Consider the following 27,531-nt stretch of genomic DNA (forward strand, 5'->3'; position numbering starts at 1 on the left):
CACCACTAAAGATTACACCTGATCCAACCAAATGTGTTGATTTCTTTTACAGTTGCCTAGGCCATCCATTAGAATTCCTGGGTTTTATAAGTTGTTCAAACTGTGAATATTATGAAAAGAAAAAATACCTTGTCGCGCCTGACTTGGTGACGCGTCGAGGCTGTTGAATCTCTTTAGAGGCTCCTCGCGAGATTCGCGATGCTTGAGGCATTTTGCGTGTTCAACCGAACCTCATGAGACGTTGCAATCCGGATCTCGCACTCACTTGGTGTGATCCAGATCAGCATAGTCTGCGCCCTTTTCTCCCAGGGTCCGAGAACTAAAGGCCTCCATAGTGAGGCCTCGACTGGGCGCCCTTTAGTACTGGTCCACACAAACTTGGACCAGTCGGAAAGCAAACTGGGGGGGGTCCTCCAGGCCATGAAGACCCCGGGTCTTCGGGCTCTGAACAGGGTGATACCCTGGCACACCTGCTGCACTCGGGGAGCTTGGCACTGCCAACTTGGCATGTTGGCACTGCCAGGGTGCCAGGCTAGTGGTGCCCAGGTGGCAGGTTGCCCATGCCAGGGATTGGGCTTGGGGTGTCTTGCCCTTAAGAGATGGGGTGGGGTGGTCGGCTCGAGGAGCACGGAAGAGAAGGTTGGGTGCAGTGAGCGGTCCAGAGGCCATGGCCGAGGGGGGGTCAAAAGATCAGGGCTCCCTTCAAAAATAACGGCCTGATCTGCTAGTACTCGTCCTGCACTGGTAAGCTGAGCTTGTTAGTGGAGGAAATTATGTAAGTGCGTCTCGATGGGGGGTTACTCACTGAGGCTGAAAAAACAGCAAAGTGCGGTTGAATAGTGGGCTGTTTCTCGGTGGCAACTAAACCTGCCAAAAGTGGACTCTTTTTTTCCCATTGAGTCGTGCCCAAAATCTTTGCATATTTAAACAAATAGCTGCTTTGCCACAAAATTCAATCAGCAATGCAATTCAGCACTTCCTACTCAACATTGCTCTGCTCTGATCTGCTGCCAATAAACTAAAGATTACTGTAACTTCAAATAAATGAGTTTATGCTTGAATGCAGGATATTGATTGCAAATATGGACATCTGACTGAAATTCGCTGCATGGAGCAGGAGGCGGCCTTTTGGCCCTTCGAACCTGCTCTGCTATTTATTATGATCCTGGCTGACTATCCAACTCAATAGCCTATTCTCACTTTCCCCTATATTCGTTGATCCCTTTCATCTCGTGTGCTGTTTCTAACAGCTTCTTGAAAACAACTACTCAACTACTTCCTGCGGTAATGAATTCCACAGGTGCACCACTCTCTGGGTGAAGCCGGTAGCACAGTGGGTAGCACTGTTGCTTCACGGCTCCAGGGTCCCAGGTTCTATTCACGGCTTGGATCACTGTCTGTGTGGAGTCTGCACGTCATCCCTGTGTCTGCATGAGTTTCCTCTGGGTGCTCCGGTTTCCTCCCACAAGTCCCGAGAAACGTGTTGTTAGATGTACTGGATATTCTGAATTCTCCCTCTGTACCCGAGCAAGCCCCAGAATGTGGTGACTAGGGACTTTTCACAGTAACTTCATTGCAGTATTAATGTAAGCCTACTTGTGACAATAAAGATTATTATCATTAGAAGAAATGTCTCCTATTCTCAGTCCTAAATGGTCTACTCCATATCCTCAGATCGTGACCCCTGGTTCTGACCTTACCACCAATGGGAACATCTTGCATCTACCCTGTCTAGTCCTGTTAGAATTTTGTAGGTTTCTGTGACATCCCCCGTGATTCCTCTGAACTCCAGCAAATATAATCCTACCCGAATCAATCTCTCCTCTTTTGTCAGTTCCGCCCTTCCAAAAACCATTCTGGTAAATGTTCCTTGCACTCCCTCTAGAGCAAGACCATTCTTCCTCAGATAAGGACATTAAAACTGCACACAATATTCCAGGTGTGGCTTCACCAAGGCCCTCTACAAATGCTGCAAGACATCCCTGCTCCTTTACTCAAATCCACTCACTATGAAGGTCAACATACCATTTGCCTTCTACCGCCTGCTGTACCTGCCTGCTTACTGTCATGATATACACACTCAGAGAGTCACCACGTGCAGAGTATCAAGACAGATCTGTAAATAACAAGTTGGAATAAAACAGCGTTGTACCAATTGCAACCGTGTTGGTTCATCTGTACCTCAGAGCACCCAACACCACACTTACCTTCAGTGACTGGTGTACAGGAACACCCAAGTCACATTGTACATTCCCCTCTCTCAATTTCTAACCATTTCCAGTCAGGTTTTATTTTTAACAAACCTCAATGAGCTTTAATGTGGAAAAGAACATGAATATTTTATGTTTATTTATCCACGAGAATCGACAATTAATACAGACAAATTAATACAAGGCAAAATTTCAAAGCAAATTACTGCGGATGCTGGAATCTGAAACAAAAACAGAAAATGCCGTACAATCTCAGCAGGTCTGACAGCGTCTGTGGAGAGAGCTTTAACAAGGAGTCGCCCAGACTTGAAATGTTAGCTCCCTTCTCTCTCCACAGATATGGTCAGACATGCTGATCCAGTATTTTCTGTCTTTGTTTAAGACAAAATATAATACTGATGGAGCAATGTACCATAACAATCAAGGAAATGTTCCCCCAACTAGTTTAGGTGAGTTAGTGCAACGATCGTGAATCTAATCCTTAACAGTTTCAGAGCTAACACAACCCAATATTTGTCATCTACTCCACACCGTTGTTATAAATATTGTTACAAATTAGTTGTAAAATCAAAGTTTTCATCAAATTTTCCACATCACTGACTACTATGTGCTTTTGAATCTGTATTACTTATGTGGTCTTGAAAGGCAATGTGAAAGTATATGTGAAGCAATATATGTGACATTGATTGATTTTGTACCCCTATGTATTTGCAGATTTACTTCAAATACATGGCACAGAGACAGACTAGTAGGCACGACTGATCAGTGGGCAGCACGGTAGCACAAGTGATTAGCACTGTGGCTTCACAGCGCCAGGGTCCCAGGTTCGATTCCCCGCTGGGTCACTGTCTGTGCGGAGTTTGCACGTTCTCCCCGTGTCCGCGTGGGTTTCCTCCGGGTGCTCCGGTTTCCTCCCACAGTCCAAAGACGTGCAGGTTAGGTGGATTGGCCATGCTAAATTACCCGTAGTGTCCATAAGGGTTGGGAGGGGTTATTGGGTTGCGGGGATAAGGTGGAAGTGAGGGATTAATGTGGGTCGGTGCAGACTCGATGGGCCGAATGGCCTCCTTCTGCACTGTATGTTCTATGTAATCTATAATGCCAATGCCAGCCTCCTCCCACCATACTTCATCTATCCCTTTCAACATGTCCTTCTGTTCTTTTCTCCCTCATGTGTTTATTTAGCTTCCCCTTAAATATATTTACGAAGTATAACTCATGTTAGCAGCAAGTTCCACATTCTAATCACTTTCGAAGTAAAGCACTTTCTTCTGAGCATGTTATACATGACCATTTTATATTTCTGACCTCCAGTTTGGACTCTCCCCTCAAGTGGATTTCCTTTACATTTATCCTGTCATATCCTTGCATTATCTTAAAGACCTCCACCAGGTAATCCCTCAACTGTCTCTTTTCTAGAGAAAAAAGGCTCCAACATGTTCAGCCTTTCCTGATAAGTACATCCTCGGTTCTGATAACATCCTTGTAAATCTTTCTTTCTCCTTTTCTATTGCGTCTACATCCATTGTATAATATAGAGAGCAGAACTGGGCACCATTCAACAAAACGTCTCTGTTTTCCAGTTACATCCCTAGAAATGAATGTTTTTTTAATGGTCCTACTAACCTGCATTGTTAGTTTTAGAGACGTATTTAGCTATACCCCTTGATCATTTTGCCCCTCTATCCCTTTCACACTCTTGTTATCCAGAGTGTATGTGACTTGTTTATTCTTCCAATTAAAATGCATTTGTGAGTTACCCCCATTCAAATTCATTCTTCAATTACACATCTTTTCTGTCATCTTGCAAATGTCTTCATTCCTGTATTTTGTCATTTTTTGAATCAACTGCACCTCCAACTTTTATGTGTCCACAAATTTGAAACTGAGCTTCTAATTCCCAAGTCCAAATTATTAATGGAGATTATGAACATCAGTTGGCCCAGCACTAATCCCTGGAGAAAGCCACTTGCTACCTTTTGCCAGTTGGACTAGCTACCCATAATACCTGCTCCCTGTCCTCTCACCAGATTACTGTCCATTCTACTCCCAGTTCCCTGAATCCATGTGATCTGACCTCATTATTGTCGCTGGACTAGTAATCGAAAGACCCAGAATCATGGTCTGGGAACTGGGGTTCAAATCCCACCATGGCAGATGGTGAAATTTGAATTCAATAAAAATCTGTAATTAAAAGTCTGAAGATGGCCATGAAATGATTGTCGATTGTTGTAAAAACCCATCTGGTTCACCAATGTCCTTTCGGGAAGGAAATCCGCCATCCTTACCTGGTCTGGCCTCCATGTGACTCCAGATCCACAACAATGTGGTTGCCTCTCAAATGCCCTCAGGGATAGGCAATAAATAATGGCCGAGCTGGCAATGCCCACATCCCATGAACAAATAAAAAAAGGCTACTATACAGCACCTTATTGTAGCCCTTTTAAAAGTCTAAATCTATTACATCTTCCATGAAACGTATACTTGTCCACTCGGTTATTTCTTCAACTAATTCAATAACGTTGGTCAAGCTTTATGAAATCTGTGCTGATTGCTCTTTGAGTTATTTTTACTTTTTGGATGTTTTCCATACATCTTTAGGGATTCCTTTGGCAGAATTTTCTGGCCCAACCTGTGAGTGCTGTCAGTGGTCTTCCAGTACTGCCGAAATCGACCCTCCCACAGCGGGTTCCCCAGTGGCAGAGCACGCAAGCCATGCAAAAGATTCTAATTATGTCTTTCTCTTTTAAACTTGAAGAGACAAATCAAAAGGTTTGATACGTTCAAAATCAGTAACTTTGCATCTGCTTTATTTGTATGTGTTCGGTGAACAGAACACCTGACAGGAATTCAAAGACAACATGTGAAAAGCTTTTGTGCTGGTGGTATTACACCCAGGGCTCCAAGTCATCAGGAAGAGAAATTAGCAATTGTTTGGCAATGTCCCTTTCAATTCAATGTATTGTATCCACTTACACAGATCTGAAGACACCAGCTTGCACACTGTATTATGGATTTAGTATTTTTTAACAATACTGGCCCAAAGGTTTGAGCTGCTTATGAGTTCCAAATGAGCTTTACATCAAAGTATGTTAGTTAGTGTCTGGCAACTTAACCACTCCCATAAATAGTTCCTTATTTCACATGATGGTTACTCTGTTTTTAATTCAGTGATTTTAACCATGGCCTGAATTTTCAGGCCATACAGAGATTCGGAAGGGATTGACAGGCCCGTTGCCATTTCACATTGATTGGCAGCAGGTGGGACTTCCGTCCTCACTTGGAAGCAAGTCTGGCCTTGGAGGGCTGTTGGCCAGCCCACCCAGGCACAGCGCTGCAGAGGATGGAAGAGCTCCTGCATCGCCGTGCCTGTGACTAAGTGCAGAGAGCCAATGTCTAGGTAAGTAGCAGGGATCCCAGGGAGAGGAGGGTAGGGGTTACCCTGAGGGGCTGTTAAGGAGGGGGTCGATCTCAGTGTTGGTGGAAGGCCGGGGGAGGGTAAGGGAGGTTGTGACACCCTGTATCCTTGTGGGCAGGGTGCCCCAGTCAGAAGGGGCCATCCAATGGAGGCACCCACCACCCCCTCTCTTCCCCTCCAAAGATTGAGATTGAGAACCTTCTCTATTTCCCACCCTCAATCATCGGGAGCCTGCAAATCCAAATATTGAGGCTAGGAGGTGGATGGCCCTTAAGTGGCCATTAAGTGGTCACTTAAGTGTCTTAATGGGGCATAGGCAGGCCTGCCGTCTTAGGTCTTGCTCACCCCATTGTAAAATTGGGTCTGGTCCAGGGTTGGTGGTGCAGCCAATCTGATTTCACACTCCCTCAAAACCCATTGGGAAGAGCATAAAATTCAGGCCCATGTTTGGAACCAAATGTATAATTATACACAAACTAAAACTTACATTTATATAGCGCCTTTAATGGAATTAAAAAGTCCCAAAGTTCTTTATGGCAGCTTAAGGCATGGCGGCCAATGTCAGGACAAAGGTTGTCAAATGAGACGCCATCACATGCACCACCATACAACTAAGGGCAGCAACCTGTCTCTCTGAGCTGCCTGCCCTTAGTTGGCAGCCAAGGCTCTGCAGCCTTGACAGTGCTGATAATGGTCACTACTGTTTGGTCTAAAAGAAGAAGGAGGCTTCCTTTAATGGCCAGTAACTGACTCATAAAGGCATTGGCACAGAAAGCAGACCAAATATTCAGAAGGGTGAACCTTCCAGCACAGAACTGTGGGGTGGCCATGGATGCTGGTGCCACCCTCGAAAGGAGATGGCCTCCCCATGTGTTTCGAGGCTTTTGAAATCCAGGCAGCCGGGGGAAAATGGCCATCAATAGGCCAATGAAATGGATTTGAGCCCCTGCCTTTCCTAATTTTTACAATGGCCTCTGCCAGTGGAAACACATGAGACGGGATTCTCTGTCGGCTGACGCTGGAATCAGGTAACGCGAATAGGTGGAGAATCGGTTTCATGCCAAATCACAATTCTCCGGTGCCTCGACCGCGGCGTCAATGCATGGGCAGCACAGTAGCACAGTGGTTAGCACAGTTGCTTCACAGCTCCACGGTCCCAGGTTCGATTTCCTGTTTGGTTCACTGTCTGTGCAGAGTCTGCACATTCTCCCTGTGTCTGCATGGGTGTCGTCCGTGAGGTGTTGGGTGCTCTGAGGTACAGATGAACCAACACGGTTGCGATTGGTACAACGCAGTTTTATTCCAACCTGTGGTTTACAGACCTGTCTTGGTACTCAGCACGTGGTGACTGTGTGAGTGTCTTTTTAATCAGGTCCTGGCCTTGTCCTGTCTCCAGATCGACTGACCACCAGGTGTCGTGTTTCTTGTCTTATACTGTCTCTGTCCTTGTCTGTGATTGGCTGTCGTGTTATGTGTGCTAATTGGTCTGTTGGTCTGTCTATCATGATGTGTGTGTTTGAATATCATGACATCCCCCTTTTTTACAAGATTATGTGCCTACGTGGTTATAAATATGAATGTGTCCTGAGTGCAGCTAAAGGTGTGTGTGCGTGATATTTACAGCATGTACATGTGGCGTAACTATATACATGGGGCGATGTCAGGTGTGGCATGCTAACGAGGTTGTACCATAACAAAAGAAGAAAAACTTTGAAGTGTGGTCCAGTCAAACGAGATCTGGAACGATAAAACAGTAACATGTTACAATACAATAGTTTCTAAACTTTGACGTGTGAACAGTCTCATAAGTCCAGTCTAGTAGGTGGGCAACGAATTCGGGTTGACCGCCTCAAGGGTGGGTCGAGAACCACCGGCTGAGGTGCAAGCCTGGCCATGGGTGGCGACAGGAGTGGCATGGTATATGGCAGCTCCACAAAGTCACTATCAGGAACCATTGGAAGACACGCCGTTTGTGTGTCGTTCCGTTGCGAGCGTGGAAGTAGGCGAAGGGCTCGCCGATTGCGCCTACGCACCGATCCATCCGTCATGCGTACCAGGAACGAGGTGGAGTCTTTTTCTTTTTATGATTGTGGTGGTGCTGTCGGATGGCATCTTGTAGCTGATGGGTCGTTGACATTGAAGAGGTACCATCAACAATATCATTCAAGGTCATGGATGTGCCAGATGTTGAAGTCGGATGAGACTGTGCATACTGGTTCTGGCCACATGCTGTGCTGGAAGGGTGATTCTGCTGAGAAGCGTTGAAGCATGTCGCTTTGGAGACAGAATTGCTGCTCGCATCAATGTCTGGTGATGGTGTGAAACTAGAACCTTGCATCTGATAGAAATATGCTATCTGGCCAGGCTGTGGTGCAGCAAATCCTGGGCAGTAACTAAGGCATCCAGTCTGTAGTGCAGATTGCGCTGGCGGTAGTCCTCCTTCGGTCTTGATTCCATTAGTGGGCAATCCGTAGTGCTGGCCTGTTTGAGAATATGCTGCATAGACTGCTGGCTGCTGCAGGCTTGTATACTGGGTTTGTCCAGCATGAGCTGTCATTGGCCGCACTGTCGGTGTGGAAAATATGTGTGGATATAGCTGTGGTGAAAATTGGCGTATTCCTCTTGGACTGTAGCTGCTGCTTGTTATTGCTGACCCAGTGTGATTGTCACGTTTGAAGAGTCATTACTGACTAACTGCTGGTCTCTGAAGTTGGGACTTTGCGGTTTTGTGTTGAAGGGAGACAGTTGTCCCTGCTGTAGATATGATTCAGGTTATGTTATTTCCATTAAATGAGGATCAATGTCTTGTCCATTTTTTCGATCCGTACTAAAGCAATGGCAATTTTCAGTCTGCTCCTTGCAAGTTAGACATACAAGTAATTTCTTTAGCAAATCCTCAGCATCCTTCTGTGACTGTGCAGCATTATTAATATCTCTTCGGCTATAATGATCCTGAAGGTCAGCGCATAATCCTTTTTTCTTCGGGCTTGGAAGAGGCGATTTCTTTGGCTTGTCTTCATTTGGGCTTGAACAGTCATCAGCGCTGTGCCCTTCGTTGTAGCATGATAGACCGTCATGGTCGTCCTGCTGTGCACTGGAGCGTGGTGGACTGTTATAGCCTTCTTGCTGTTTACGTGAGCATGGCAGACTTGCATCATCTGCCGCTAGTTGGTCAGAGGAGGTTGCTAGACCCTCATGGTCTTGTTCCTGCAAGGACTGTGCATTGGAGTCTTGCGTTGCTTCCCTCGTAGGGTCGGGAACCCTGAGCGGGGCGTGGACCACGCTCTGTGTGGCAGCAGGCCGCTCTCTGTGTGTCTGTACCGCTTTCTGTCTCTTAATTTCAGGCTGCAGCATCATCCTGCACTGATGAGTTGGGACGTCGTATCTGCTGGGTTGAAGATCCTCAGATCCAAAAAGTGAATCCGCATCTGCGTCGGATTCAATGTGGGGGTTGCCAATGTGCAACATGAAAGGTTCGTCCGGGTCGTAGTCGTCTAGGACCATGGAGCTGTCATTGGGCTCGCGAGGTCCGGAAAAAATGTAAAGATCGGTATTGAAGTATTCGAGGTCGGAATCATCGGTTTGTGCATAGGTAACTGCTTGTTGCAGGGTTCTTCGGAGGTTAAATTCATTTCCTGGTTCAATTTGAGGCATTGTGCTGTCATTCCAGGTGAAGGAAGGTTGTTTTACAGCTTGAAAAGAGTTTTTCTTTGATTTGGGACGTTTCCCCTTTAAATTGGATTTGGGACGTTTCCCCTTTAAATTGGTGCGGTCTGGGGCCTCTGACGTCATGACGCGCATGACGTAGCACGTAGGAAGTGATTGCGCATGCGCAGATCGCTGTTCCTTTACCGATGGCCGTTTTCTTGATTGCGCATGCACGGCGTCTCGCGCATGCGCAAACGAAACTTCCGGTTCTGCGCACTTCTCGCGCAACTGCGCTAGTGTACTCCCTTTAGCAAGATGGCCGCCGACCTCGACCCAAATCGCTCTCTGGTCCGGGATTTCGCCCTCGAGGTGAGTACTGGCGCTTCTCTTACCTTTCCTTGCCGATTGGAGTGTGTTTTCCTCACAGTATTTGCCGAATTTGTCCAGGACTGCCTGGAAATCGTACCTGTTTTGCCCCTTGGAGAACTTGAATTTTTAAAAGATTTCTTCTGCTCTTGCACCGGCGATGGTGAGGAGAAACTCTATTTTTTCATCATCGGCCAGGTCTTTAAGTTCGGCTGCCACCAGGAAGAATTCAAACGCCTGCCGGAATCGCTGCCAGTTTTCGCGGAGATCGCCGTGGCACTGGAGCTGCTGCGGAACCGAGAGCTCGTACATCTTGCCTGGGTATTGCTGGTTGTCTCTGTACGCTGAGGTATGGTGGCAGTATCGATCCACTCACTGGTATCATGAGGTGTTGGGTGCTCTGAGGTACAGATGAACCAACACGGTTGTGATTGGTACAACGCAGTCTTATTCCAACCTGTGGTTTACAGATCTGTCTTGGTACTCAGCACGTGTTGACTGTGTGAGTGTCTTTTTAATCAGGTCCTGTCCTTGTCCTGTCTCCAGATCGACTGACCACCAGGTGTCGTGTTTCTTGTCTTATACTGTCTCTGTCCTTGTCTGTGATTGGCTGTCATGTTATGTGTGCTAATTGGTCTGTTGGTCTGTCTATCATGATGTGTGTGTTTGAATATCATGACAGTCCGGGTGCTCCGGTTTCCTCCCACAGTCAAATGATGTGCAGGTTAGGTGGATTGGCCATGCCAAATTGCCCTTTGTGTCCAAAATGGTTAGATGGGGTTACTGGTTACTGGATAACGGGGATAGGGTGGAAGTGTGGGCTAAGACAGGGTGATCTTTCCATGGGCCTGTGCAGACCCGATGGGCCAAATGGCCTTCCTCTGGACTATACATTCTATTATTCCAGAATGCACATACAGTAAACACTTTTGGCATATTATTAGCAGGCCTGACCCATATTCTCCAGGGGCTCCGTGGCGAGGTTCACTTGTGCTTTTAAAAATTGGGAAACAGGTACTGTGCTGCTGAGGAAGAGAGAGGGGATTATGGAAAGTATCCAACAATGCCACAGTTTTCTGACAGTTGTGCCATTGGCCGGGGGTCATCTGCCAGGGCCGGGGGAATCGATTGTGTTGCACATGGTGACAATGCTACCCCCTCCTCGGTCGCTGAATCGGTCCAGGTGCGGCGCCAGATTTCCTGTCATGGAAGTCAACGAATCCTGCCCCGGTGTCAACAGTTCGGGCTGGATTCTCCGATTGCCGGCGCCGAAATTACGCTCGGTGATTGGCTGAAGAATCCGTTTTTACGCCGAAATCGGGGTGGAGCCGTTTTCCGGATGCTCCACTCCCTCAAAAACGGCGCCATCGCTGAGTACGCTGCACGCCATTGGGACGGCCTCAGAACTTCACCTGAGGCCCGCCCCCGATGCTCCGCCCCGATGGGCTGACTTCCCGACGCGCAGGGCGCATGTGCTCAACGTTTTCGGGGACGTCGCATAGCGGCTGCGGACTGTGTCCAGCGTTGCCACAGTTGGGGGGGTGAGTTGTTCCGCTGGCTGGGGATGCTTCGGCGGGGGCTGGGGGAACAGGTGGGGGGTGGTCCGGGGGTGGCGAGGGGGGTTACAGGAGGGTACTATCTCGCAGGCTGGCGCAATGTTGTATAGTGTGACCACTGCAGGTCACCGCCATGTCCATGCGCAGTTATGGACACAGCAATTCTCCGTCCGTTTCTGCAGGTATGTGGCGCGACTGCTAGCCCCCCACTCGGCGGAGCATCAGCACGGGGGCGGCGCCGACTTTTTGCTCGTAAGATTAGACACATGCTCCAGACATAGCCTCAAAATTGGAGAATCCAGCCCTTAGTTTCAGGAACAGAGAAACCCGCCCATGAGCTTTCTTCCCAACACTTCTCACAGCCACTTTACCACCTGTCACATCTCCTGCTCCAGCTCCAAAATGTTGGGAAAATTGAACCCAGTTAGGGGAAAGACCAGAGAGGAATTTGAAAGCAAGGATGAGACTTTTTAAATCAGGGTGTTGTTTTACCGAGAGTCGACATAAGTCAGCGAACTCAGGCGTGATAGGGAAACTAGACTTGGTGGGAGTTAAGACGCAGGCTTTGGATGAACTCAAGCGCACAAATGGTAGAATATAGGAGACCAGCCAGGAGTGCATTGGAATAATCGAGTCTAGAGATAACAAAAGCATGAATGAGGGTTTTAGTTATGGGAATGAAGTAGGGTTTTGTAATGGAGGTGGAAATAGGTAGTCTTAGTGATGGTGCAAATATGTGGTTGGAAGTTCATTTTCTGGTCAAATATTACACCAAGGTTATGAATAGTCTGGTTTAGTCTAAAGCTGTTGCCAGGGAGACAGATGGAGTTGGTAGCTAGGGAACAGTGTTTAGAGCAGGGACTGAAAATAATGGCTTTGGTTATCTTCTCATTTAATTGGAGGAAATTTCTGCTTGTTGAATATTGGGTATCAGGGCGTCATTCTCCGACCCCCCCCCGCCGGGTCGGAGAATCGCCGGGGGCTGGCGTGAATCCCGCCCCCGCCGGTTGCCGAAGTCTCCGGCACCGGATATTCGGCGGGGGCGGGAATCGGGCCGCGCCGGTTGGCGGTCCCCCACGCTGGATTCTCCGGCCCGGATGGGCCGAAGTCCCGCCGATAAATTGCCTGTCACGCCGGCGTGGATTAAACCACCTTTTGAACGGCGGGACAAGGCGGCGTGGACGGGCTCCGGGGTCCTGGGGGGGGGCGCGGGGCAATCTGGCCCCGGGGGTGCCCCCACGGTGGCCTGGCCCACGATCGGGGCCCACCGATCCACGGGCGGGCCTGTGCCATGGGGCCACACTTTCCCTTCCGCCTCCGCCACGGTCTCCACCATGGCGGAGGCGGAAGAGACTCCCTCCACTGCGCATGCGTGGGAAACTGTCAGCGGCCGCTGACGCTCCCGCGCATGCGCCGCCCGGAGATGTCATTTCCGCGCCAGCTGGTGGGGCAACAAAGGCCCTTTCCGCCAGCTGGCAGGGCGGAAATTCCTCCGGCGCCGGCCTAGCCCCTCAATGTTGGGGCTCGGCCCCCAAAGATGCGGAGCATTCCGCACCTTTGGGGCGGCACGATGCCCATCTGATTGGCGCCGTTTTGGGCGCCAGTCGGCGGACATCGCGCCGTTTCGGGAGAATTTCGCCCCAGATATGTAGTCTGATAATTTAGCAACAGTGGAGGAGTCGAGAGAACTGGTGGTGGCATGGAGCTGAGTGTCATCAGTGTATATCTGAAAGCGCACATTTTGTCTTCAAGTGATGTTGCCGAGCAGCCGTATGTAGCTGTGGAATTGGAGGGGGTTAAGTATAAATCCATGAGAGATACCAGAGGTAGCAGGTGGGAACTGGAAGAGAAGCCACTGCAAGCGATACACTGGCTATAATTAAATTAGAATGGAACCAGGTGAGGGCAGTCTTATCCAACCAGACAACAGTGGAGGAGTTGGAGGAAGTCGATATCATCAACCATGTTAAATGGTACGGATGGGCTGAGAGGGATGGGGAGGGATAGTTTACCTTTGTCTGAGCCACATAGGTTGTCATTCTTATAGGTTGACTTGATCAACATATTGTCACGAAACCCTGGGCTAATGGGCAGTCAATTCCAGCCCCACATGCCTCAGAATGACAACACACGTGCATTAACAAATAATTCTTATGAAAGTATTCAAATCCTTTGGCCCTTGGCTGCCCAATAATTACAGTCACCAGGGGCGTCATTCTCCGACCCCCCGCCGGGTCGGAGAATGGCCGTTGGCCGCCGTGAATCCCGCCCCCGCCCCCGCCGAAGTCTCCGCTCCCGGAGATTGGGCGGGGGCGGGAATCCAGCCGCGCCGGTTGGCGGGACCCCCCGCTGGATTCTCCGGCCCGGATGGGCCGAAGTCCCGCCCAGAAACTGCCTGTCCCGCCGGCGTAAATCAAACCTGGTATTTACCGGCGGGACCAGGCGGCGTGGGCGGGCTCCGGGGTCCTGGGGGGGGGCGCGGGGCGATCTGACCCCGGGGGGTGCCCCCACGGTGGCCTGGCCCGCGATCGGGGCCCACCGATCCGCGGGCGGGCCTGTGCCGTGGGGGCACTCTTTCCCTTCCGCCTCCGCTACGGCCTCCACCATGGCGGAGGCGGAAGAGACTCTCCCCACTGCGCATGCGCGGGAAACTTTCGGCGGCCGCTGACGCTCCCGCGTATGCGCGGAGAAACTGACAGCGGCCGCTGACGCTCCCGCGCATGCGCCGCATTTCCGCGCCAGCTGGCGGGGCAACAAACGCCATTTCCGCCAGCTGGCGGGGCGGAAATCCCTCCGGCGTCGGCCTAGCCCCTCAATGTTGGGGCTAGGCCGCCAAAGATGCGGAGACTTCCGCACCTTTTTGCCGGCGCGATGCCCGTCTGATTTGCGCCAGCTTTGGCGCCAGTCGGCGGGCATCCCGCCGTTGGGGGAGAATTTCGCCCCAGGTGTGTAAATGTAAAGACGATCACTGTTCATTTATGACAATAAATATGCAGTAAATCCAACTGGTTAACAACAAGCTAATACCTAATACCCAATACCCATTTTAATAGCCCACATCCTCTATACGCACACACAAGACAGACAAACACAGAGGGGTGGAAAGAGGTATTTGTTCTAGATGATGGTTTCAGCATATTTTCCTTCATAGCAAGCTTGCAAATTAAAGTCTTTGGTTCACAACCTCTAATGATCTCCTTTGTAGATTCATTAATTCAAGTACTCAGTAGTTTGAAAATGCAGTACTCAGATTTTTCTGGAGGCACCTTACTTCACATCAAACTTTGCCTTCAGTTTGTGGTTTGTCTTCAGGCCTCTTTGTCTCAGGAAAATAGCACCCAGAGGTTTTGTGGAGTGAGAGAGTCAGCCCTCACAGTAGCCATCTGGAGAGAGGTAGCTGGATATTTCTAGAGAGAGTTAGCTGCATCTGTTTGGGGAGAGTTAGCTGGATTTATTTTGGACAGAGTTAGCTGGATCTTTTTGAAGGGAGTTTTCTAGATCCCTTCACCATACTGCCAGAATCAAAACATCCCAATGGAGTAGGATCCAATAATCACAAGTCACTAGGAAGAGCACAGCCTTTTGGGCCAATTCATTGGCCACCAGCCAAATCAATCAAACCAAATCTCAACCCAACTCCCTCTTTGCAGCCGGCAAGTCTGCAGCTTTTGTTTAAACCAGTATAGCCTTCCGGATTCTGCCTGCTTGAATTAAAAATATAGGCTGCTTTCCTTAAAGGCAAGTGTCCATTGATCGTCCATAGTTCAAAAATGTAACGGCAAAATTAAAAGAAAGGGGAAATAAGGGAATAAATAGGATAAAAATAGGAAAGATCTTTACATTATATCCAGGGCGAAATTCTCCAGTATCTGCACGATGTCTGCTGACCGGCGCCAAAAACGGCGCTAATCAGTCGGGCATCGCGCCGCCCCAAAGGTGCGGAATCCTCCGCATCTTTGGGGGGCCGAGCCCTAACCTTGAGGGGCTCGGCCCGTGCCGGACTGATTTCCGCCCGCCAGCTGGTGGAAAAGGCCTTTGCTGCCCCGCCAGCTGGCGTGGAAATTACATTGCCGGGCGGCGCATGGACGGGAGCGTTAGCGGCCGCTCACGGCATCCCTGCGCATGCGCTGTGGAGGTAGTCTCTTCCGCCTCCGCCATGGTGGAGACCGTGGCGAAGGCGGAAGGAAAAGAGTGCCCCCGCGGCACAGGCCCGCCCGCGGATCGGTGGGCCCCGATCGCTGGCCGGGCCACCGTGGGGGCACCCCCCGGGGCCAGATCGCACCGCGCCCCCCCCAGGACCCCGGAGCCTGCCCGCGCTGCCTTGTCCCGCCGGTAAGAGAGGTGGTTCAATCCACGCCGGAGGGTCGGAGAATCTCGCCCCTTAAAACAAGCACATGCAAACATTTCCAGAAATTGCAAGAATTACCCCCCATGATATTCATAGTCGAGGACATCTTCCGTCTTAACCTTAATTACACTGTGCAGCTATAAAGGGATTCCCCAAACATTCCAGCTGATGGGCGATGCATCAAATGTTTAATTGTTTTTAAATTACTCCTTGCAAGTGCATCTTCTGCATTCCCTGTCCACCATGTTATACATTTTTTGAGTGAGGAAGAACTATCAACATAAAAAAAGCTGAACCACTCAAATCAGAAAAGAATAATTAAAGTCCTTGTGACCACCAGGTTTTCCTTGGTAACTGCAATTCCTAATTTTGAAAGTAATGCATGTCCAGGAAACACATGTCAAACTCATAACTTAAACATGGACTTAATTCAGTGGAGAATTTTCTGAAACAATCTTTGCTTTTAAAAATGAACATTAAAAGCCTGCTAAGGTGGCTGCTAAGGGTCAGGTGACTTTTCCAATTTCTACACAAACAATCTCAAGTCTCCAGAACTCCAGAAAGTTCTTAATTGGACGACCGTGCATGTGGTCCCCCATGAATGACCATACCAAGATGAAAATCATCTCTAGAATTCATATCCTTCCATTGTTTGTGAACTCATCCCGAACTCAAAATCAATGAACTTTCAGATTTCTTGTTTTCTGGTTCAAAACTTAACAAAAGGAGCTGCTCAGAAACCAATTCATCATAAATAAGTGTGAATAAACTCCATCCATTCTGCATTGTACAGCAGTAGCTCATAACTTGACATCATTCTTTGTGGAAAAAAGGAGAGTTCAGTATGTGGCTAAAACTGTCTTCAGATAACAAATCTTATTACTTTAATAATCAAAGAGAATGCAGGCAGTCTGTGAACAACAACTGCAGACATAATACAGAAAGGGCAGCAAAATCTAAACCTTCATAAATTAGTCTGCAACATTGGAAAGTCTCCAGGTCTGCTCTTCTTCAAGTCACTAAACTCTTGGTTTGAAGACTACAAGTACCTAACTTCGTGACCTTCTGAAAATTCACCTTCTTTGAGGGAATCCTGCAATAATTCTGATTTATCACTCCATATATTCCACCTGGTCTATCCGCTGTATAAAGAAATCACTTTAAACACAAACAGATAGATGATTCAAGAACTCCGGAAAGCAGGAATTCAAGAATAAAACCTTGCCCACGAGGTCTTACTTTTAAGGGAATTCATATCGATGGTTTAACCCCTTATTTACTCTCATTGGTTCGAATTCTCAGTTGAAGCTTTCTAATTTATTCAGACAACTGTCTGTCACTTGGAGTATGATTTGTTATCCAAGCATTGGTCATCACTTAAAATTCACTAATGTCCATCAAATTAATTTAATGTCTACGTGCACCCACCATGTATGCCATTCCTACAAAGATAAGGGGCAAAATTCTCTGGAAACGGCGCGATGTCCGCCGACTGGCGCCCAAAACGGCGCAAATCAGTCGGGCATCGCGCCGCCCCAAAGGTGCGGAATGCTCTGCATCTTTGGGGGCCGAGCCACAACCTTAAGGGGCTAGGTCGGCGCCGGACGAATTTCCGCCCCGCCAGCTGGCGGAAAAGGCCTTTGGTGCCCCGCCAGCTGGCGCAGTAATGACATCTCCGGGCGGTGCATGCGCGGGAGCGTCAGCAGCCGCTGACGGCATTCCCGCGCATGCGCAGTGGAGGGAGTCTCTTCTGCCTCCGCCATGGTGGAGACCGTGGCGGAGGCGGAAGGGAAAGAGTGCCCCCACGGCACAGTCCCGCCCGCGGATTGGCGGGCCCCAATTGCGGGGCAGGCCACCGTGGGGGCACCCCCCGGGGCCAGATCACCCCACGCCGCCCCCCCCCCCCCCAGGACACCGGAGCCTGCCCGCGCCGCCTTGTCCCGCCGGTAAGGTAGGTGGTTTAATCTACGCCGGTGGGACAGGCATTTTAGCGGCGGGACTTCGGCCCATCCGGGCCGGAGAATCGCACGGGGGGGGCCCGCGAACCGGCGCGGCGCGATTCCCGCCCCTGCTGAATATCCGGTGCCGGAGACTTCGGCAACCGGCGGGGGCAGGATTCACGCCAGCCCCCGGCGATTCTCCGACCCGGCGGGGGGTCGGAGAATCTCGCCCAAGGTGCTTGCAATAAACTGCTGTTGATACATTTTAAGCATTACAATGCAACTTTTCAGGAAACAATGTTTTGAATATCTGGAGACATGGCACCAAAGTTTGATAGTTTATTCATTATCTAAAACAATGACTGTATTCTCACAGTCAAGACATTTTAAATAATTTGACCCTTCAGCTATGCATTCAATTCGCACCTAAAACCAGGAATAATCAATAAATCAATAATCTATCAAGGTTCTTCCAGAAATGAGGCAAACACATGCGGCAAATTCTCTGTTCGTGAGACGAAGTGTTGACTCCAGCGCAGGATTCACGGTCTTCCACGACAGCAAAACTGGCACCGCACCTGGACCGATTCAACAACTGTTGAGGGGCTATCACCAGCGACACGTGGAACACAATCGATTCCAATGAGAAATGGTGTGGGATTCGCCGGGCCCGTGAGTGACACTCAGGAGGCTGACATGCTGCAGCTGCATATACATACTCCAAACCCACAATCACTACCATCTAGAAGGACAAGAGCAGCAGATACCAGGGAACTCCACCACCTGGAGGTTCCCCTCCACATCACTTGCCACCCAGACTTGGAAATATGTGGTTGTTCCTTCACTGTCACTGGGGAAACATCCTGGAACTCCCTCCCCAACAGCACAGTGCATGTACCTACACCTCAGAGACTGCAGCGGTTCAAGAAGGAAATCACGACCACCTTCTGAAGGGCAACTAGGGATGGGCAACAAATGCTTGTCTAACCAGCGATGCCCAGATCCCGTAAGTGAATTTTTTAAAAACGCATCACTCCCCACACACACTCATCCCAACCAACAAAATGACACTGGTTGCTCTGGAGCACGCCCATCCCACTGAAGGGTCGGCTGGGAGCCAGAGGGCACGTAGGGGGATGGCCTAGGGGAACACCCATATGATGTGTGGCCCTCAGTTTACAGTGGACAGTCAGCACCTTGCACAGCTGCATGGCTGCCTTGGAGGCCACGGCAATGGTGCCCGTCCACCTCGACCCTACAGCCCACATCCTGACCACTCCCTGCTACTTCCTCTGGCTCTAGGCCGCTGTCGAGGCACTGGAGAATTGATTTTGGCATCGAAACCTATTCTCCACCCAATCGCGTTACCCGATTCTGGCGTCAGCCTTACAGAGAATCCCTCCCATGAACTAAGACCTTCCCTTTTGCTTATTACTTTTAAAAATGCACTATTCTTTTTAAATGTATTTTTCTTAAATGTTCGTATGAGTGTGAGAGAGAAAGAGCAGGGGAGCGACTGGCGAGTGTTGAGTGAATTATGTAGCATTAGACTTTTGAGGTGAACATTTGAAGAAATAATCCTTTTTATTTAAGGCCACGAGAAGCCTGCTCTTGGTTATTCAGGTTGGCCATATGCTCAGGGGTTAAGAAACACAGACATGTTTCTTTCCAAAACAACGCTGATTATGGACGGTCAGGGAAGGGATTTGGGTTTTCAGTTCTTTCTCATCCCTGTCCCAACCACTTAATAACATGACAATAATATAAATACCAAAAGCAATTATGCTAAGCTATATAAATGTCTTCATAGCAAGTACCTTTATGTATTTACTCACCAGCACGACTTCCCTGAAAAAGCTAGGGCTGGATGTTGATATTTTTCCCAGAGCTGTCACTCAGCAGATGAACACTAAGGTCCATATCTGTGATTCAAATCTCTAGGATACCACAGCTACAGCAGGCAATCTGCAGAGAGATTCAAACATGCATCAAGGTCAGTATTTGGCTGCAAGCATTCGGAGAGCATCTCTTTTCAAGCTTGAACAGCAATCATGCATTTTCTTTCCAAATAAGCTGCAACATGTGCTTTTGAACCTTTTTAGTGGTAAGGTTTGAAAGGAAAACTATTTTCAAACTCGTTTTTTTTACTTTGAGGAGTTAGACAGAACCATTAGTGGAAACGGAGAGAAGTTGCTAGAGGCAGTGGAAGAGATAGATGATGGCAGCAAGCTTTATTGTTTTAAAATTTAAGAAATCTGAACAAAACTGTTTTTTTTCTCAACTCTTGCACTTAGAATCTGCATCCCTGGCAATGTTCACAATCTTTGAAAGGAGTAATTCAAGCCTATTAACCCTCCCTCCACCCATCCAATCTTTCTGGGCGGGATTCTCCGACCCCCGCCGGAGGGGGAGGTGCAAATCCCACCTCGCCACCCCGACACCGGCTGCCGTATTCTCCGGCGCTGGTTTTTGGGCGGGGTTCACACCACGCCGGTCGTGGGCCGTTGACAGCGGCCCCCCAGCAATTCTCCGGACCCCGATGGGCCGAGCGGCCGTCCGTTTTTGGCCAGTCCCACCGGCGTGGGTTACGCATGGTCCCACACGGCGGGACCTGGTAGGTAAGTCGGCAGGGACGGTCCTTGGGTGGGGCGCGGGGGGATGCGACCCCGGGGGGCCCCCCACGGTGGCCTGGCCCGCGATCGGGGCCCACCGACATGCGGGCGAGCCTGTGCCGTGGAGGCACATTTTCCTTTTGCGCCGGTCCCTGTAGGGCTCTGCCATGTGCCAAAATACGCCGTCCGGTTTGTGCATGCGCAAGATCACGCCGGCCCTTTGGTGCATGCGCGAACTCGAGCTGTCCCTTCAGCGCCGGCTGGAGCGACGCCAACCCCTCCGCCATCCACCTAGCCCCTGGAAGTGCGGAGAATTCAGCACTTTCGGGGGCTGTTGACGCCGGAGTGGTTGGCGGCAGTTCTCCCGCCTGCGTGGGGACTTAGTCCCTAGAGGGGAGAATCCCGCTGTCTGTCTCCAAACTCCAATCATTTCCTCGATTCCATGTGTTCGAGCATCTCACAGAGAATCTCTCCCTGCACAATTGCTTATACCTACCTGCAACCTGTTATATTTTCTGACCAGCCGAATAAATAATAATTAAGCCACTGTTTGTTAACCTTTTCACAGTCCATGGGCGAAATTCTCCCCCAACGGCGGGATGCCCGCCGACTGGCGCCAAAGCCGGCGCAAATCAGACGGGCATCGCGCCGGCAAAAAGGTGCGGAAGTCTCCGCATCTTTGGCGGCCTAGCCCCAACATTGAGGGGCTAGGCCGACGCCGGAGGGATTTCTGCCCCGCCAGCTGGCGGAAATGGCGTTTGTTGCCCCGCCAGCTGGCGCGGAAATGCGGCGCATGCGCGGGAGCGTCAGCGGCCGCTGTCAGTTTCCCAGCGCATGCGCGGGAGCGTCAGCGGCCGCTGTCAGTTTCCCGCGCATGCGCAGTGGGGAGAGTCACTTCCGCCTCCGCCATGGTGGAGACCGTGGCGGAGGCGGAAGGGAAAGAGTGCCCCCACGGCACAGGCCCGCCCGCAGATCGGTGGGCCCCGATCGCGGGCCAGGCCACCGCGGGGGCACCCCCCGGGGTCAGATCGCCCCGCGCCCCCCCCCAGGACCCCGGAGCCCGCCCACGCCGCCTGGTACCGCCGGTAAATACCAGGTTTGATTTACGCCGGCGGGACAGGCAATTCCTGGGCGGGACTTCGGCCCATCCGGGCCGGAGAATCCAGCGGGGGGTCCCGCCAACCGGCGCGGCCGGATTCCCGCCCCCGCCCAATCTCCGGGAGCGGAGACTTTGGCGGGGGCGGGGGCGGGATTCACGGCGGCCAACGGCCATTCTCCAACCCGGTGGTGGGTCGGAGAATGACGCCCCTGAACTTTGATCAGGGAAGCACTGGTTAAAAGTCTTCAATATAGTGCAAACCTGCAAATTTTCTCATTCCATTCTAATCATTATGCTTGAAAATAATACACTGGGATTGAGATGTGCCTTTTCCCTGTGCCTCCTCATTTTGATGCTGGTTGCCACCTGCTCAATGACATCACCAGAGCATGCATGCAGTGCGACACATGCTGCTGAATGGTTGCATGTTATGACAGTGTGTGCTGAGCACCAATTAAAGTTAGCCTGTTTTGTTTAAAGCCAACTTGCAACTCTTAAGGAGGAAGTATATTATGGCTGCAGTTGGATGCTGAAAGTTTCTGCGAACAGTTCCAAGCAAGAAATGTTACCAGGCGGCACAGTAGCACATTGGTTAGAATCGTTGTTTCACAGCGCCAGGGTCCCAGGTTCGATTCCCGCGTGGATCACTGTCTGTGCGGAGTCTGCACGTTCTTCCCGTGTCTGCCTGAATTTCCTCCAGGTTCTCCGGTTTCCTCCCACAGTCCAAAGATGTGCAGGTTAGGTGGATTGGCCATGCTAAATTGCCCTGAGTATCCAAAAAAGGTTAAGTGGGGTTACTGGGTTACGGGGATAGGGTGGAGGTGTGGGCTTAGGTAAAGTGCCCTTTCCAAGGGCCAGTACAGACGTGATGGGCCGAAAGGCCTCCTTCTGCACTGTAAATTCTATGGCTCTGTATTAATTGGGTGTTTCGTTGGATTCAGTTGGTCGGCATTAACAGGTGCAGTTGTGTTCGTTTATATTTTAGAACAGACCAAAACTGTGGCTAAAAACAAAATCCTGCGGGTACTGGAAATCAAATCAAAACAGAAAGTGCTGGAAAACATTTTTTAAATTCATTTTTACAGGAGGTGGGCTTTGAAGGCTAGGTCAGCTTTTGTTTGCCATCGCTAATTGCCCTTGAGAAGGTGGTGGTGAGCTGTCTTCTTGAACCGCTGAAGTCCATGAAGTGTAGGTACACCCACTGTGCTACTAAGGAGAGAGTTCCAGGATTTTGACCCAGCAACAGTGAAGGAACGGCAATATATTTCCAAGTCAGGATGGTGAGTGACTTGGAGGGGAATTTTCCAATGGTGGTGTTCCCAGGTCTCTGCTGTTCTTGCCTTTCTTGATGGTGGTGGTCATGGGTTTCGAAGGTGGTCTCTCAAGAGCCTCAGTGAGTTCCTGCAGTGCATCTTGTGGATGGTACACACTGCTGCTACTATGTGTCAATGATGGAAGGAGTGAATGTTTGTGGAAGGGGTGCCAGCCAAGCAGGTTGCTTTGTCCTCGAGTGTGTCAAGATTCTTGGGTGTTGTTGGAGCTGCACTCATCCAGGCAAGTGGAAGTATCCCATTACACTCCTAACTTGTGCCTTGTAGGTGGTGGGCAGGATTTTGGAGAGTCAGGAGGTGAGTTACTCACCACAGGGTTCCTAGCTCTTGACCTGCTCTTTTAGCCACATTGGGCAGGATTTTCCGACCCTGGGGCTAAGTGTTGACGCCGTCGTAAACGCCGGAGCGTTTTACGATGGCGTCATTTGGCCCCTAGGAACAGCGATCCTGCGCCACACAGGGGGCCAGCACGGCACTGGAGCACTTCACGCAGCCCCACGGCAACATGGCGGAGACCTGCAGGAGCCCGGCGCGGAGGAACATAGGCGCCCCCTGGGATAAGCCTGCCCGCCGATCGGTAGGCCCCGATCGCGGGCCTGGCCACCGTGGATCCCCCCTCCCCGACACCAGGACGGCCCCCGCAGCATGAACGGCGAGGTCCCGCCGGGTAGGACCATACGTGATTGACGGCGGTGGGACTCGGCCAAACTCGGTGGGCATTTGGCCCGTCGAGCGTGGAGAATCGCCGGTGGGCCGCGTTGGTTATTATTATTATTGCTTCTCTTCCCACCCCATCTCCCTTCAACACAAACCTATTCTTGTGACTTTCTCCTTTCAGGCAACTGTGAAATTTAACCTGAACACATGGTCGTGAAAGAGCAAAAAGTGGAAGATGAAGAAGAGATGGCTGGTGAATTAACAGGGCCTCACATTACAGACACCATTTCAGCTATTGATATCGTGCAGGCTTCAGAGGATAGCTCACTGACATAATCTGCATGTAGTGAGTCACTATTTGGTGCATTGACAGACTTTTCAGAAAAACCGCAGTCACTGTTAAAGAGCATGGTGAAATCCATACACCGAGTTTGGAATCCATGGGTGGAATAGTCCCACCCTGCCATCAGCAGGGGAACTTAACTTGGTGTGAGGCCAAAAATTGAGTTCCTGCAGGCCCGACAATTAGATGGTTCACTTATCGGACAGCCTAAAGGTGGCATGCACCTCACAAGCTCACTTCTTCCATGACTTTGATGTGAGTTGGCACTGCTTTCGCCTTTTTGGGGGCCACACCGTATTTGACCTATATCAGGGGCGACATTCTCCGACCCCCCGCCGCGTCGGAGAATCGCCAGGGGCTGGCACCAGAGATTCGGCGGGGGCGGGAATCGGGCCGCGCCGGTTGGCGGGCCCCCCCGCTCGATTCTCCGGCCCGAATGGGCCGAAGTCCCGCTGATAAATTGCCTGTCCCGCCGGCGTGGATTAAACCACCTTTTGAACGGCGGGACAAGGTGGTGTGGGCGGGCTCCGGGGTCCTGGGGGATCCGCGGGGCAATCTGGCCCCAGGGGGTGCCCCCACGGTGGCCTGGCCCGCGATCGGGGCCCACCGATCCGCGGGCGGGCGTGTGCCATGGGGGCACTCTTTCCCTTCCGCCTCCGCCACGGTCTCCACCATGGCGGAGGCGGAAGAGACTCCCTCCACTGCATATGCGTGGGAAACTTTCAGCGTCCGCTGACGCTCCCACGCATGCGCCGCCCCGAGATGTCATTTCCGCGCCAGCTGGCGGGGAAACAAAGTGGAAATTCCTCCGGCGTCGGCCTAGCCCCTCAATGTTGGGGCTCGGCCCCCAAAGATGCGGAGCATTCCGCACCTTTGGGGCGGCGCGATGCCCGTCTGATTGGCGCCGTTTTGGGTGCCAGTCGGCGGACATCGCGCCGTTTCGGGAGAATTTCGCCCCAGATGCTGGTAGCAAAAATGCTGCATGAAGGCTGGACATAGGTGGCAGGCAAAGGGTGGAGGGGGAGAAAGAGCTTCTGGGGAAAGGAAGGAAAGGCGTCTGGGCAGGGGGAGGGAGATCATGCTTGTTGTGGGTGTTCTTCCCTTGTAGAAAGACAGAAATATTGATTGTCATGCTAATCGTTGCATGAACAATTCAGGAACATGCGTGCCTATGGATTCCTCCCCAGTATGTGATTAAGAAACTGGTTGTCCTGCCACTGATATGAGATTGAGAGCACAAAGTGGCAGGTAGGTATTCAGTGTGGATGTGCCAACTGCTGGTGAGTGCTGCAACTCAAACTCCTCTCTGACATCCCTGTGCACTTGCACACTTACACTGCCTGGTGCCTTTGAGAGTGTCAGTTTGCATTGAGAGTGGCGGGTGCACTTGCCCTGTCGGATCACAGCAGATCATTCATTATCTTGCTGGGCGTTTCTACACTGGAGCCCATAGCACTAACCTCTGCTGCAACCTCCATGCAGGCCGCCATTGTCAGATGGGGAAGGCTTCCTGTTGCCATCCTGGGGGAACATCACTTCCCACCTTTCCGGGATGGTTTGAGGAGACTCTCCAGGGAGACTTCATCAAATCATAGGGCCGCACATTGTTTTCTTCTGTATAGCCTCCTGGACAGATAATCCAGAGCTTAGTGCCTCTGTGAGTGAATGGCTGTCCAGTACCCTTTAAATATGGCCTTGAAACAAGTAGGCTTACATTAACACTGTAATGAAGTCACTGTGAAAAGCCCCTAGTCGCCACATTTCAGCGCCTGTTCGGGTACACGGAGGGAGAATTCAGAATGTCAATTCACCTAACAGCACGGGCGAAATTCTCCGTTATCGGCGGAAAGTCCGCCGATCGGCGCAAAAAACGGCGCAAATCCGACTTGCGTCACGTCGGAAAAACGGGTCGATAGTCTCCGGCCCGAAATGGGCTAGCAGCGACGTAACGGGATCCGCGCTTACGCAGTAGTTCACGCCGTGCAGCGTCATACGCGCTGCACGGCGTGACGGCTCATAAGGCCGCGCTGCTCCCCCCCACCCGACCGGAACACCCGACCGCAACACCCGACTGGATGGCTGGCCGTCGCTCAGCCCCGAGGTTCGAGTCACGCGATGTGGAGGCGCTCCTGGACGCGGTGGAGCAGAGGAGGGACGCCCTGTATCCCGGGCACGGCCGCAGAGTTGCCCCACGCCACAGCCGGCGTCTGTGGAGTGAAGTGGCAGAGGCCGTCACCGCTGTGGCCCTGACACCACGGACAGGCACCCAGAGCCACAAGAAGGTGAACGACCTCGTCAGAGCAGGCAGAGTGAGCCTCCCCCATATCCCCCCTTCCCCATATCCCTCCCTCCCCCATATCCCCCCTCCCCCATATCCCCCCTCCCCCATATCCCCCCTCCCCATATCCCCCCCTCCCCCATATCCCCCCTCCCCATATCCCCCATATCCCCCCTCCCCCATATCCCCCCTCCCCCATATCCCGCCTCCCCCATATCCCCCTCACCCATATCCCCCCCTCCCCATATCCCCCCCTCCCCCATATCCCCCCTCCCCTCCCCATATCCCCCCTCCCCCATATCCCCCCTCCCCCATATCCCCCCTCCCCCATATCCCCCCTCCCCCATATCCCCCATATCCCTCCCTCCCCATATCCCCCCTCCCCCATATCCCCCCTCCCCCATATCCCCCCTCCCTCATATCCCCCCCTCCCCCATATCCCCCCTCCCCCCCTCCCCATATCCCCCCTCCCCCATATCCCCCATATCCCCCCACCCCCATATACCCCATATCCCCCATATCCCCAAGTGAATCCAGCCCTAACCTTAACCTCTGCAATGCACGCGCAACCGTTGGCATGCATTCATATACCTGCCTAACACTGTTGCCTTTTACCCCTGCCCCCGCCCCCCACAGGAGAAGCGCGCACACAACAATAGGGAGCATGTGAGGACTGGAGGAGGGCCCGCTGATGAGAGGCCACTGACCGTACACGAGTAAAGGGCCCTGGAACTGGCTGGCGGACCCGAGGACCGGGAGGTTGCTGATGCAGAGGTCGGGGGCGTACTAGCGAGTGAGACACCGACAGCCGGTCCCCATATCCCCCCTCCCCTATATCCCCCTCCCCCGTATCACCTGATCACTGCCTGATGTCTAACCATGCATGCTTCATTGTGTGTCGCAGGACCAAACGTCCAGGCACCCATCCCTGCAGATGCAGACCGCCCGCAGGATGCCCCTCGGAGACCACGGGAGACGGAGAGACCCGCACCCTCCAGCATGCAACGCCCGCAGGATGCCCCTCGGAAACCACGGGAGACGGAGAGACCCGCACCCTCCAGCATGCAACGCCCGCAGGATGCCCCTCGGAGACCACGGGAGACGGAGAGACCCGGACCCTCCAGCATGCGACGCCCGCAGGATGCCCCTCGGAGACCACGGGAGACAGAGAGACCCAGACCCTCCAGCATGCGACGCCCGCAGGATGCCCCTCGCACACCACGGGAGACGGAGAGACCCGCACCCTCCAGCATGCGACGCCTGCAGGATGCCCCTCGCACACCACGGGAGACGGAGAGACCCGGACCCTCCAGCATGTGACGCCCGCTGGACGCCCCTCGCACACCACGGGAGACGGAGAGACCTGGAGCAACAGGGAGACGACACCCCCGTCACGTGCGGGAGCGACCACCCAGCGACGAGGGGGGCAGCCACAGGCCCCCGTCACATCCGAGCCAGGACACCACTACCCAGGACACCACGACCCAGGACACCACTACCCAGGACACCACTACCCAGGACACCCCTACCCGGACAGCACTACCCAGGACACCCCTACCCGGGACAGCACTACCTAGGAAGACGAAATACCGGACAGTGACTCAGAGTGGATGGGTGGAGACGAACCCCCACCCCAAATTGCCATGGACTCAGAGTGGGACGAAGAGCACGACACAACGCCACTGCTGTCACCAACACCCTCCACCATCGCAGAAACACTCACCA

Source organism: Scyliorhinus torazame, chromosome 7, assembly GCF_047496885.1.
Source record: "Scyliorhinus torazame isolate Kashiwa2021f chromosome 7, sScyTor2.1, whole genome shotgun sequence".
Lineage (NCBI taxonomy): Eukaryota > Metazoa > Chordata > Chondrichthyes > Carcharhiniformes > Scyliorhinidae > Scyliorhinus > Scyliorhinus torazame.